Source organism: Astatotilapia calliptera, chromosome 10 (genome assembly GCF_964374335.1).
Source record: "Astatotilapia calliptera chromosome 10, fAstCal68.1, whole genome shotgun sequence".
In the NCBI taxonomy this organism is placed as follows: domain Eukaryota; kingdom Metazoa; phylum Chordata; class Actinopteri; order Cichliformes; family Cichlidae; genus Astatotilapia; species Astatotilapia calliptera.
In genome coordinates, this window is record NC_137431.1 from 33,297,576 (window position 1) to 33,311,129 (window position 13,554).

General features: G+C 41.9%; 2 long non-coding RNA genes and 1 pseudogene across 3 annotated transcripts in view; 1 reads left to right on the top strand and 2 right to left on the bottom strand.

Annotated features, from left to right (window-relative positions):
- The window catches only part of LOC145431510 (uncharacterized), a 171,318-nt gene that overhangs the window by 69,933 nt on the left and 87,831 nt on the right, over window positions 1–13,554 (bottom strand). The window lies entirely within an intron of this gene.
- Window positions 1–13,554, top strand: part of LOC113030115 (glutamate receptor 1-like) — a 109,155-nt pseudogene that overhangs the window by 22,817 nt on the left and 72,784 nt on the right. The window lies entirely within an intron of this gene.
- Window positions 688–1,686, bottom strand: LOC145431508 (uncharacterized). The gene is made up of 3 exons (XR_013911827.1): window positions 1,460–1,686; window positions 1,263–1,374; window positions 688–1,182 (listed from the first exon to the last, which is right to left on the bottom strand). It is a non-coding gene; the product is annotated as an uncharacterized LOC145431508 (long non-coding RNA).

The window sequence follows — 13,554 nt, forward strand, 5'->3', positions numbered from 1 at the left end:
TCTGAGCACATTACAAGTACATATTTGCTTACTCTGTATGCTCAAATGTGGCCCGTTATAGCCAACAGAAAAAAAGCGGAGGCCCGAAAAACAGGTGGGGGTCCTCCACCACCACCACTCACAGAGGCTGAGCAGTTGGCCCTCAGCCAAAACAGTGGGCGCCCTGTGGCTGAAGGCATCTCTGCGGGGACATCCTCTGAGTCAATAACCCCGCAAGACACAAGTGCCTACATAGGGGGTAACTTCAAAATAATACATGATGTGCATACATCCTTTCTTCACAGTCACCTTTGCAGTGCTGCTCATTCATTTGATAAACTCTTTACCATAATGGATTATTTTGTAGTGAAGTTATTTTCCTACTGATTTTGCCTTCCCTCAGTCTTGGTTGTCTTTGAGAGCATAATGACAATGAAGTGTAAGGTGCTTGGTATGTTTGTTAATTGCCATTTGGTCCCTTGTAAGTTATAAGTGACCTGTATAAACCTCATATTCTATCAGTTGATGGTGATGGTGTACTGCATCTGGTGCAGCCTCCTGTTGAGCCAGACCAACATGCAGTTGTGAGTAATACTCCACAGATTATATGAGTTTACAGTAGAACAGCAATGTTGTTTATTTCTTTACTACAGGAAAATAATGAAGAAACATTGACAGCTGTTACAGAGGAGGAAGCAACAGAGACACTTTATGAGGTTTACATCTTTTAATACTTTGTGTACAGGAAACACAGGCGACCAATAAAGCCAGTTGAACAAAAAATCTGTTTATTCTTCTTTCAACATGTTGAGGTGATGGGTCAAAGGAAATGATTGTGACATATGGTGTCTCTGACTGCGCTTCCATCTTGTATGTCCGTGGGAGGGTCAGGATGTTCATGGTTTGGATCACTGCTGATGTTTGGTTCAGAAGGACAGTGTTCTCCTCTAATTGTGGCAATGTTGTGAAGAATCACACATGCCACAATAATGTCACATGCCCTTTCTGGGGTGACCCTGAGTCTTTGCAGGCACTGGAACCGGGCCTTAAGCATTCCGATAGTCATTTCAACTCTGGCTCTTGTCCTGCAATTAGCCAGATTATATCGCTGCTGTGGGCCCGGTTCAGGGTCAGGGTAAGGGGTAAGCAAATAGGGTAAACATGGATACCCCCTATCACCAAGCAAGTAGCCAGTGAACTCTCCTAAGACAGAAGGATACACTTCAGTTCAAATGTCCCTGAAGCAATTGGTCTTTATATATTTTAAAGTATTCTCAACTCACCATGTCCAAATTTTGTGCTCAGTGTACATTCACGGAATATTTGTGAGTCATGGACAGAGCCTGGCCACTTGGCTTCCACATTTGTGATAATGTTGGCAGCATCACATATGATCTTCACAGTGCAGAGAACACAAATTAGCATCCATTACTATAATGAAATAATTTGTTAGTTTGAAATGCTACAGGGAACTATGTACCTGTACTTTAATGCTGTGGAAAGACTTCCTGTTCACATAGTCTCCTTCATTTACTGAAGGAGCAATGATTGGAATGTGAGTGCCATCTATACAGCCAATCACGCCTGGGAACCCTGGAAATAAATGTAAAATGTAAGTAGTAGTCCAAGTATCACCACATCATAAATTAAGTTTTGTTCATCCTGCCACCTGCAATTTTGTGGCATCCCTCTTTGATGAATCTTGTGGGTCTGTGATCGGGGAACACCACAAACGAGTACAGGAGATGTTTCAGTGCAACTGTAACATTCCTGACTGCCCGACAGACGGTAGCCTTGGAAACATGCTCAGCGTCACCAATATTATACAGAAAGCTCCCGTTTGCAAGAAACCGAAGTGCAATACAAATAATATGTACAGAACTGAGAGCATGTCCGCGATGTGTCACATGAGCAATATTAGGCCTGAGGATGTTATTCAAATAACTTATAGATTGTGCTGAGAAACGGTAACGTTCGCACAGAAAATCATCAGGAAATGATAAAATGTCCAAACGCGCTCTGATCACTCTCTCCCGGCGGAGAGCTCTGCGGAGAATTTGGGCTTCACGATCTACTGGCTCTTCAAGGAAGGGACACGCCATGTCCGACACTTCCTACTGTCAGGTTTCCGACAAAGGGGCGGAGACAGTCAGGGTTAGTTGTAGTAAACCTGCTAGGGGGCAGGTTAGCTTCACGGAGTGTGTCGTCATAGTGACTCACTGAGGCTTCATCTGAACTCGCTTTGTGAAACCGAAAACCCAGAGTTTTCGTTAACTCAGGGTATACTTACTCAGTTTTTCCACTAAACCGGCTTCCTGAAATAGGGCCCTGGACGTTTGGACCATGTTTGTGGCTGAGTGTTTAAGCCTGTTTGTTACTCTCTTACTTATATGTTTATGTCTCTGTAATAGATGCAGTTCACAGATGCAGGTTGCCAACTAACCATTTAAAGTAACTTACACATCAACATGGCAGTAGCTAAGATGCTAACTCTGAAGCTTTAAATTTCTGAGCAGGTTACATTTTCAATGGTTATGCTTGTGTTAACAACCCAGAAAATCTGCAGAAAGTCCTAAATACTTTTCATTTGTTTCTGCATCTGATTGCTGACTGTTGGGAGAAGTCACACACCAGTAAACTGTACGTGGGATTGTTGTAGCAGTCGATGGTGAATTTTTAATTAGCTTATCCATCTGTCCGCTTTCACACCACACTGCATTAATTAACTCAATGGCATATTTGAAGTTGTAGTTGTTATTTACAGCTGATAAGTGCTAACAAAAATATGATGCGAATGAAAACTAATTCTGCACTAAATCGTCCGTTCTGTTGTGAATGTGAAACTGTAATTAAATTGCCTCTTTAAAAGCTTACAGTACAAACTGTGTGTCAGACATTTGTCTCTTTTTTTTTTTTTTTTTTGGTTTTTTGTGCCCATTACTTTTCCACTGATGACATTTCCCCTTCAGAACAGTCTCAATGTCAGCTGCCTGTACATCAACAGTGTACAGTACAGAAAGTAGGGTGCATCTGTGCAGGGGGATGGTGGGAGAACAGCTGAGCACCACAAGGGATTTGTGAACACAGGGACTGTATGAATGAAAAAAGCTTCACGGAAAAACCTGCAGCTGCGCCTCTGCTGCTGGAGCTTCATCAATGCAACTCTGCAGTTACTGTAAATGGAAAATAGGTGCCAACGGATATTGATCAGTGATATCAGCGATGTATTTCCATGTAATCTCACAATAAATTCCCTACAGTTGGCAACAAAGTTACTAAGCTCTGTCATCCTTAACTTCAAAGACAAAAGAAGAAAGATGAGATCTCTAAGAAGAGATCTCTGTGGTGTAACATCGAACTTGAAAAGTTAAATTAAATAATTTCAGTATTTGTTTCTGTATCTTTATTTAGATTATTATGCTTTGTAATCTCAGTGTTATTAAACACCAGGCGATACTAATGTGGCTAACTCTTTTTAGTTGAACTAACCAACTGACAGTGCTGGGGAGCAACGGAATACATGTACCGCGGTTACGTATTTAAAATACAAAATATGAGTAACTGTATTCCGTTACAGTTACCATTTAAAAAAGTGGTATTTAGAATACAGTTACTTTGTTGAAATAAATGGATTACACGGTGGTGTTTTCCTGTTTCATATTGTGGCGGGTCAGGACTGTTTGGGTTTGTTTGACAGCTGTGATGTTCTGTTGTTCCAGGCGGCAGCGTTACGGTTGCCATGGTTACAGGATGACACGCTCTCTGCGACTGTGTTTCCTGGGTGAGAAAGTGCCTTTTTGTTGTTGTTGAATGCTACAGGCATAGCTCTAAAGAATGTAGCCTGATGGGCAGTGTAGTCCGTGCTGCAGGGAGAATGGACTGTTATACTCATTATGTGTCTGTGAGCGAGGAGGGAGAAAAAGGCAAAGTACTGTCATTGAGCAGAAACGGGAGCTGGAAGCATGTAAATATAATAATAACCACTGCGGCCAAGAAGAGAGCCTGACGAGCCCAGTTGTAAGTAAGCTATTAAGACTCGACTGTACACAGTGTTCGTGTTTTCCTCTGAAACAATAAGTTCCGTTGGAGCAGCCTTTCAACGCCTCTCTCTGTCTCTGCTAGCAAAGTCGACCCAGACAACAAAGTAAAGCTAGTTTTCGGCTACAAGCCGACACGAACCCGACGTATTAGCCAGAGGTCCCTTTACCTCCAGTAATAGTAATAAATCACACAGCAATAGTACATTCACGTAGTTGTAAAAAGCACGATAATATATTAAGTAATCCAAAGTATTCAGAATATGTTACTCTCATTGAGTAACGTAACGGAATACGTTACAGAATACATTTTGGGGCATGTAATCTGTAATCTGTAATTTTTAGTGGAATACAAGTATGACAAACCCCACCAACCAGCCAAGCCCACAATCCTAACCTGTAGGGCCAAGCACCCTAATGTTACCAAATCCACCTAATGCTAAACCTAATCCCAGCTCACTCACTGATCCCAGCTAACCCACGCAACTGACAATAAACCTAAATAACCAGCCGATCAGCCTACCACACTTTTTCCCCCAATGCGACCAACCATCCCACCACACTAACCCATCAAACCAAACCCACCTATCCACTCTACCTCCAGCACTTATCTCCACCAACTTGCAGATACTAATTAACACAATCAACAAGCTGACACAACCAACCAACATCCACTTTTGTCACCCCATGCAACCAAATCCACCTACCCCACGTCTCGTCAGTCACTCTATCGAACCAACACAACCTTAACAAACAACCAGCTCTTCTAAACCATCTGAATCATTCCAAGCAAAGACCCCAAGAGAAAACATGCCGGCTAATTGAGTTATTAATTTTACAGAAAACAAGTCTTCCTAACAAAAGATATCATCTTCACAATACGCAGTACCTGTTTCTTAGAAAAACAGATAAACTAAAAATATAATCTTCTTATCAACACAGACCAGAAAATGTCACCACAGAGAAAGAGAAATTTTGACTGTTTGGTTTGCCAACCACTTATGAACACCTGATTTACCCACCAAATGATCAAATAATAAGAATATAATGCCACACTTTACATCAGCAATAAACAAAAGTAGTTGATATGTTCTGCTCTTCGTGTCAGTCATGTCCTTTATGGAGATTGACGCATACAAATAATGCAGAGCCAGCTTCCTGTCTCGGTCATCAGACAGCCGGTGACAAAACCTGTGATGTGTCTCACTCTCGACGTGGCTTACATCTGTCAGACTGCGTTTATTGTAGGCCTGAACCCTCAGAGGATTCTGTCTCCCCAGTTTGAAACTCAATTTCTTTACATCCTCACATTTTTTCATCATATTATTTTCATTTGCATGTTTTTCATGCTTTGGATATTATCCGTCAGTTTTTATTTGACTCTCCTGCAGACCATACACCTACACTCTAATGCATTTATTTTCCTCTCGGTTATTCTAATGCATGCTAGTGTTGTGTGTTTTTGTTTGTTTTGTTTTGTTTTTTTTAATCACTGTGTTTCTAGCGTATCTAACATTGAGTATGTTCACGTATACGTCGTCAAACACCTGCTTTTGAGACCAGTGCATGTTGAAACATGATGGGTGACAGCTCACTGTCCGCCCTGTGTTGTGATGTTTGTGCCTCATCAGCCTTGTTGCCTTCTTATTCACCTGCTGATGTTTGTATTCATGTAAACAAAACTGGTTAAATACTACTTTATTCAGCTTACATTCAACTGCATTTTCTCAATGAAGCTACAGCCACCAACTGTTCCACAACATGTGACACAGGATTAGAGGAGCTAGTGTAGACTCAGCTGATCCTCATTTCCCAGCATGTTGTGACACACTAACACTGAATGTAATGTTTGAGAATAATTAATAAATGGTTTTGAGGCATAAGGAATAATGTTGGTATATATTTGTATATTTTGTATAAACACAGACGGAAATGGCAAAAAGGAGGTTTTGAACTTCGTACTTGCTCCTGGTGTTAGTGTTAGATGCACCTAACTTAACTGAATCCATAAATTGCATGTGTGTCACCAACTCTTAGTTGGAGAGTTTCACTGTGTAATATCCAAAAAAAAGCACCATCACCACAGATACTATCCAGAGGTCCAGTTCAAGGACACCAGTTAGCAGAGGTGAAGCAGTTACCGAGATAGATGCCACGTGTCAGTTACTTAAAGCGCCCTGCTTTATGCCTGTGAGTATTTTCTGGGATAAACAGTCCATGAGAACAAAACTTTTTCTTAACATTTTAGTTTCTGCAGTAAAGACGTTTTAATCTGGGATGATCATGTGGATTCATTCCTTTTCAGGACCGGCCTCAAATGGCTACTTGAAGAATTGGAGGATGACCGTAGTGGATGTGGCTGCTCGTCACATCCACTACTACTCGTCTGTCGCTGTCGGTTTTGTTTTTATATTGTTTCTGCTATGTGTCACTCTGGAAGTCGGGTCTTTACTGGTGTACGATCGCCAATCGCTTCTCAATCTCCGAAGCTCTGGTCAAAATACCGTTTGCTAATGGAAAACAGAATTCCTGTTGTCCGCTGCTGTCACAAATACCAACTTGCTTATGCCGTGCTGTTTTGCTACCTGTCCGGCGAAGGCGCCAGGGTAGGCGCAGTGGTTGGCTGGTTAACCTCAAGCTCTCCTTGGCGCATCATCCCACTACTGCCCAAGGAGTACATCGATTATTTCCTGGCGTTTTTGTGCATCGACGATTCTTGGACCCTGTGGAAGCCTGCCTCATCCCCGTGAGCAACTGGGATGATACTCCGCTTTTTCGCAACCCCTGTCCTCCTCGGCTGAAGGTGCGCCAGACGAACCTCCGCAATCTGTGGCCGTTGTGCTGAGTTCCCTATGCTGCTGAGGCCCCAGCTTCTGTCAGGGTTGGATTGGTAAACGCCAGATCGCTGATAAACAAATCTTTTGTTCTGAAGGAGTTATTCACCTTCTGGAGTCTGGACTTGGCTGAACACTGGTGAGTCCAGTATGTTTTCCGAACTTTTACCAGCAGACTGTTCTTATTTTAACACATCGAGGACATCAGGAAGAGGAGGTACGGCGGTTGTTTTTAAAAAGGATTTTAAATGTAAACCACGCTTTTTACAGCCTTCTTCCAGCTTTGAGCTGATGTGATTTGAAGTTATTTGCTCTAACTCAGTGCTCTTTGCTGTTATTTATCATCCCCCTAAATCAGGGGTCCCCAATCCCAGTCCATGAGGGCCGGTGTCCCTGCAGGTTCTAGATGTGTCCTTGATCCATCACAGCTGATTTAAATGGATAAATAACCATCTTGAAGTTCTCCAGAAGCCTGGTAATGAACTAATCATGTGATTCAGGTGTGCTGACCCAGGGTGAGATCTAAACCCTGCAGGGACACCGGCCCTTGTGTACTGGGATTGGGGACCCCTGCCCTAAATATACTAAGGACTTCATAAATGACTTTTCAGAATTTCTAGCTGGGTTATGCCCAACTACGATTACGTTCTCATTGTGGGAGATTTTAACATTCGTGTCTGCTACTGATACTGTGTTTTCGCGCACTACAGGTCAAAACAGTGCTCCAGCTTGCCTCTGTCGGATCATCAACCCCTTCCACTACTGCCCGGTTCTCCTCTGCCTTTAGCCAGCTGTCTGTCCCTTCCGATCTGGACACAGAGGTCCTTAGCTCTTGGTTTGAATCCTCGTGCCTAACTATTTTGGACTCTGTGGCTCCACTTAAAACCAGGCAGCCCAATGCTAAAACCGAGCCTTGGTTTAATGAACCACTCGGGCTGTGAGGAGGGAATGTCATAGAGCTGAATGCAGATGGAAGAGGGACAATTTACAGGTGTCTCTACAACTCCTAAAGAACTCCTGGCATCTCTATCGTGATACGGTTAAAGAGGCTAAGAGGGAATACTTTCCCAAGATCATTTCCTCCAACAGTCATAATCCCTGTGTGTTATTTAACTCTATTGGTTTAGTTTTAAATGCTCCACAAAGTGGCTGTTTAGACGCCTCTATCAAATTATCTAATGATTTTATGTGTTTTTTTTTATTGATAAGGTTGCAACCACACAGGACCTCATCTCTGCCCCTGAGTCTGACCTCTGTTTTAATCCCTTGCTCTGCTGTTTTCGACCAGTTCAAGCCCATAACTCTTTCTTATTTAGAGGATGTGGTTGGGCACCTGAGGCCCTCTGGTTCTCCAAATGATCCTCTACTGCCACATTTTTTTAAGGAGATATTTTCTTGCATAGGGCAGGCTGTTCTTACTGTTATAAATAGCAGTTTAAGATCTGGTGTAGTCTCTGCTAATTTTAAGCATGCAATAGTACAGCTCTTGCTTAAGAAACCTGCCCTGGACCACACTGTATTGGCTAACTATAGGCCTATCTCTAAGCTGCCTTTTATGTCTAAAATCTTAGAGAAAATACTGTACTCCCAGTTGGTGGACTTTTTCAATGAGAATGGTATTCTAGACGTTTTAAAAACCTTCACAGCACTGAGTCAGCTCAGTTAAAGGTTTTGAATGACATCCTTCTTACCTGTGATCCAGGTAATTATGTTGTTCTTGTCCTTCTTGACCTAACAGCTGCTTTTGATACCGTAGACCACAACATCTTATTGTCTCACTTACACCATCCTGCAGGCATCTGTGGTACGGCTTTGAATTGGTTTAGGTCCGATCTTACTGACAGAACTTTTAATGTTAATTTTTTAGGGTATGAGTCCTTTTCTGCCACGTTTCAGTTTGGGGTCCCACATGGCTCAGGTTTAGGGCCTTTGCTTTTTGCATTGTACTTACAGCCCTTGGGTACCATCCTTATAGGCATGGAATAGCCTTCCACTGCTATGCTGACGACCAGTGTTGGGTGTAACACGTTACTGTAATTAAATTACTTTTCCACTGAAAAGTAGAGTAACTGATTACTGTTCATTTTTAGGTATTTTAATTACATTGACTTACAATGTGCTTGCGTTACATTGTAAAATAATTAAACTCGCTGAATATCATTATTTTATTTCAATCATTTGTCTTCTAAACGTAGAGGTAAACTCTGCCGCTTTAACATCGCTGTAGTGCAGCTGCTCGTCATTTCGCGTCAGTTTGCTGCACAGTCGTATTCTAAAGCAGGAGCTGCCGGACTCGGCTGAAGCGAGTTTTATGACATGGACATATTCCCGTCTCTTCACTTTTCTGAAACAAGCAGACAAGAACATTACAGTAATATGTAAAAACTATCGGCGGCTGTTAATAGCACGAGTAATCTGCTGAAGCGCCTGACACAGAGCACAGACGAACACTTCTGAGTGATCCTTGTTCATCATCCATGGATAACACAGCGGCAACTCCTGCTGAGCAGCAAAACCTGATTTTACTTCAGCAGCACAGAAGGTGCTTAAAAAGGTGAGCTTAAAAATAACTGCAGGCGACACTGTGGAAGAGATGCTACCGCTGCTGTGGAGTCTCCGTCTTTAAAAAAAAGATTTATTATTTAAAGAGTTTAATTTCTATTGTTTGTCCACTTTTATTGGGATTTTAAGTATTTAGTTAAATTACTTATTTAGTAATTAAGTTACTTTTCAGACACAGTAATTAGATAAGTATTTTAAATACAATATTGATTAAGTAATTAGTAATTAATTACTTTTTTTAAAGTAACTTACCTTAACTTACAACACTGCTGACGACTGTCAGATTTATTTGCCTCTGGAGCAGAAAGGCGCCTCTTCCATTCAACCACTTTTGACATGTCTAGATGATATTAAAACTTGGATGGCCCCAAATTTTCTAAGATTCAATTCAAGCAAAGCTGAGGTGATTGTGTTTGGTCCTAGTGGACCTTGTGACCCCTCCACTATTGATTTGGGACCCTGGCAGAGTATTTTACGCATGTTGTCACTAACTTGGGTTTTTAGATGGATAGTGATTTTAAATTGAACACTCAAATTACTGTCAAGTCCAGTTTTTATCACGTAAGAGAGAGCATATAACTCCTATCCTGGCTTCACTCAGCTGGCTGCTTGTTCATTTTAGAGTTCATTTTAAAATTTTAATGTTTGTTTTTAAATGTTTAAATGGTCTTGCTCCACCTTATCTCTCTGAGCTTCTTCATGCTTCTTCACCTCCTAGGTCTCTCAGGTCAGCTGACGAGCTGCTCCTGGAGGTACCCAGGTTTAAGAGGAAGCTCAGAGGGAACAGGGCTTTCTCTATTGTTGCTCCAAATCTCAGGAACAATTTGCCTCAGCTCATAAGAGAGGCTCCATCATTGTCCATCATTAAAACTCACTTTTGCTCCCTGACCCGGACTTTTTATATGTTTTTAGTCTAATTAAATTTGCATTTATTTTTATTTATTTACTTTTTTACATATACTATTTCACTATTGTTATTTGTTATGTCATGTGTACAGCACTTTATTTTCAGCTGAGAGTTGTTTTGAAAGTGCGATATAAATAAATTGCTTGCTTGCTTCAAGACATGCTTGCTGGAACGATTCAGAGGATTTTGTTATCTTTCTTCAAAGCCGGATAAGTTGTCCCCACTGTTTCCTGTTTTTTGCTAAGCTACACTAACTGCCTTCTGGCTTTGGCCTTTAACTGACACACTGACTCATCTCACTCTCAACAAGACGGCAGATAAGCTTTAATGAGTTGACTCTTGAGGTCGAGAACAGAGCAAAATATGTGGGACTGAGGTCGTGACCTTTTACAGTCACTGCAGAGCAGCAGAGGAGAGCGGGTGATGGAGAGAAGCCTGGATCTTAATAAAGATGTTGCGGCAATAATAAAAACATCGTGTTTCAAAGGAACCCAAATGCAGTCTTTGCCAATACGTCACCATGTCTCATTCACGCCAGCAAATCGGGCTGAATTGAATGGAGATGGACTGAATAGAAGTGAAATGAATTGAGTCAGGACAGGCAGAGAGAGGGATGGGGGTTGGAGCGAGCATCCCAGTGTAGCAGAGCATGTAACAGGGTTGTGAATGGAGCTTTAACCTGAGCATGACCCCGTGTTAACGCAGGCTCAGACTCTGCTGATGGCTCCATGAACTCGCACCCCACTGCACCTTGAAAATCTGCGACGGCACCGTTTTATGAAGAAATATGGAGCTTATTTTATTTTTTCTTAGGCTGAAGTAATGGTTCGGGGCTGAGCGGCAGAAAATCCATCCGTCAGCAGAGAAGAAATGAAGTGGAGGAAAGTACTCCGAGCACAGAAAATGAAGTTTCTTTTATTTTGGCTAAGGTAATTTTTCGGGCCGTTAAATTGCTTTGCGACACCGCTCACCTGCAGGATTGTGAAATTAAACAAGTGTCACACTGAATTTTACTGCAGCAAACGTATAAAACACTGTTTGATTTCAAGGGAAAATATGAAGCGTCTCTATTGCTGAGCTAGTCTGTTAAATTTAAGGAAGAGTGACTATTCCATGGGTCTTATTTTACTTTATGATCGGCTCGGATCCCAAATAGTTTACAGCTGCATGTCAAGGCAGAGATAAGCAAACAATGAAGTCAAGGTAAAAATAAATAAATGAATAAAAATGAATAATGTGTTAAAAATAAATACATAGAATGACGAGGACAAATGTCTATAAATGAACAATCACAGAAGATTTCGTCTAGAAACCAGACTTTGTTATATATCTGATATTTTTATCCTTCCATCAGAAATGACTCCTGATTTTTGATTCCACCCTACCTGTCCTCTCTCCTCACCTTTGTCACGCAGTGTCTGTAGCTTTGGATGGCTGACCGCCGATATTTAACCTCATCTACCTAAACTACCTCCCCTTTAACTCTGTGTCCTCATTCACAATGAGACATTCTTGACCTTCTTTATACCTCTCCGCCAACACATTAACCGATCAGGTAAAAAAAGCCCACTGCCCTCTCTCATAGATGCCCGCATACCTTCACAGGTATGTCATGTGGACCAGCAGCATTCCACTCCTCACCCTCTTCATTAAGTGCTCTCACCCCTGATTGAACCGTTCTCCACCCATACATCCTTCTCTCATTTTAATTTGTAAGCTTCTCAAAGTTAGATCTCTAACCACCAAACGGACTCCTCACCAGAATTAGGTGAACTAATGTTCGCTAATATTACTCGGAAACTCAGATTTATATTATGGAGACTGTTTGGCCAAACAGGCATTTGATCAACTTCAGCAAAAACCCCAAGCTGTCTGTCTGTATGTTATCATATCAGCTTATCATAAGAGCTGGCTATGCAAGGTTTTTATAAGAAAGATTGCTGTGAAATCAACTATGTTCCTTAAGCTAAGTGTTTGTATGGTATGGATAAGCATGGGTAATGTTATCGCTCATAGTAACAGTGCATTTAAATAAGCTGTCTGCCTCCACCATGTCTATGACTATTTTTAATAAAGTACTTTATGTTTAGGTAAATGATGTACTTTCATTTATGTCTTATTTATTTATTACCGTGGTATCAAACTTAGTTTCAGGCACTGGTGCATTCTGCTGGTGTTTGTACTGGTTACTACATTTCTGCTGTTTTGACCTCTCTGCTTTCTACCGTAAAAGCCAGTGTGGAGGCAGCTAGCTAGCTAGCTGTAACAAAGTCCCCTTTGTCATTCCACACAGGTCTACAGTATATACAGCACACTGCTCTCTCAGCTCTTATGCATACAACAGAACAACATTACAGTTTATATCTCACTGCTGTTTCAGCCAGTGTTAGCGCACACGTGGAGTGTGACTGCAGTCCATTAATCCCAAAGGTGTTCTGAGGTGACGCAGAGGTCTTTTAAAGTTTGAGTTTTCACACTTCATCAGACGGAGCAGCTGTAATATCACAGCTCCTCCTCTGAATCCTCAGCAGTTTAACTTTGCACATTAAATATCAGCTGTAATCACTGAGCAGCAGCAGCATGGGAGCCCGCTCACTCACATTTTAACTCACCGCCCTCCCCGAGGGCCAGATGAAGATGGGAGGAGGAGGAAGGAGGCAGGGAGGGAGACGGAGGAGAAATTAAATGGTGATTCTCGCTGCCAGGACTCGCCTTATCAGGAGCGTACAGATTGAGACGACAGAAGGAAGAAACACGACTGCCCCGCTCCCCGTAGTTAGTGTTATTTGTTGTTTATTGGTGTAGAAAATAAAAAAAATAAAGAGCGCATCGTGTCGGACACACTGAGACAGGAAGCCGGTGGAAAGAGAGGAGCGAGAGAAACAGGAAGAGAGAGAGAGGGCTGATTTGGGTTGCTGGTGACATTTCGCCCTTGAGGACTCACTTGTAGTTACACGCTCAGTTGAATGCCTCAAATGTGAAATGAGGATAAAGTGCAGCCCTGAAAAAAAGAGCGCTGCGTGTATCGCCTGGAAAGACGTTTTATCTCAACAACACAATTTGGCAAATAATGGCAGAAACGAAAAGCCGTCTGTCAGACACGAGGGCTAGCTGCAGGGAGGGAGGGGATTATCTTTAATTAATAATCTTAATCTCTAATTTCATGTCGGACAAACAGAAGTGATATCAGATGGCAGAGTGGCAGGATAAAAGAGGAAGATTCAGATTGTGTTCA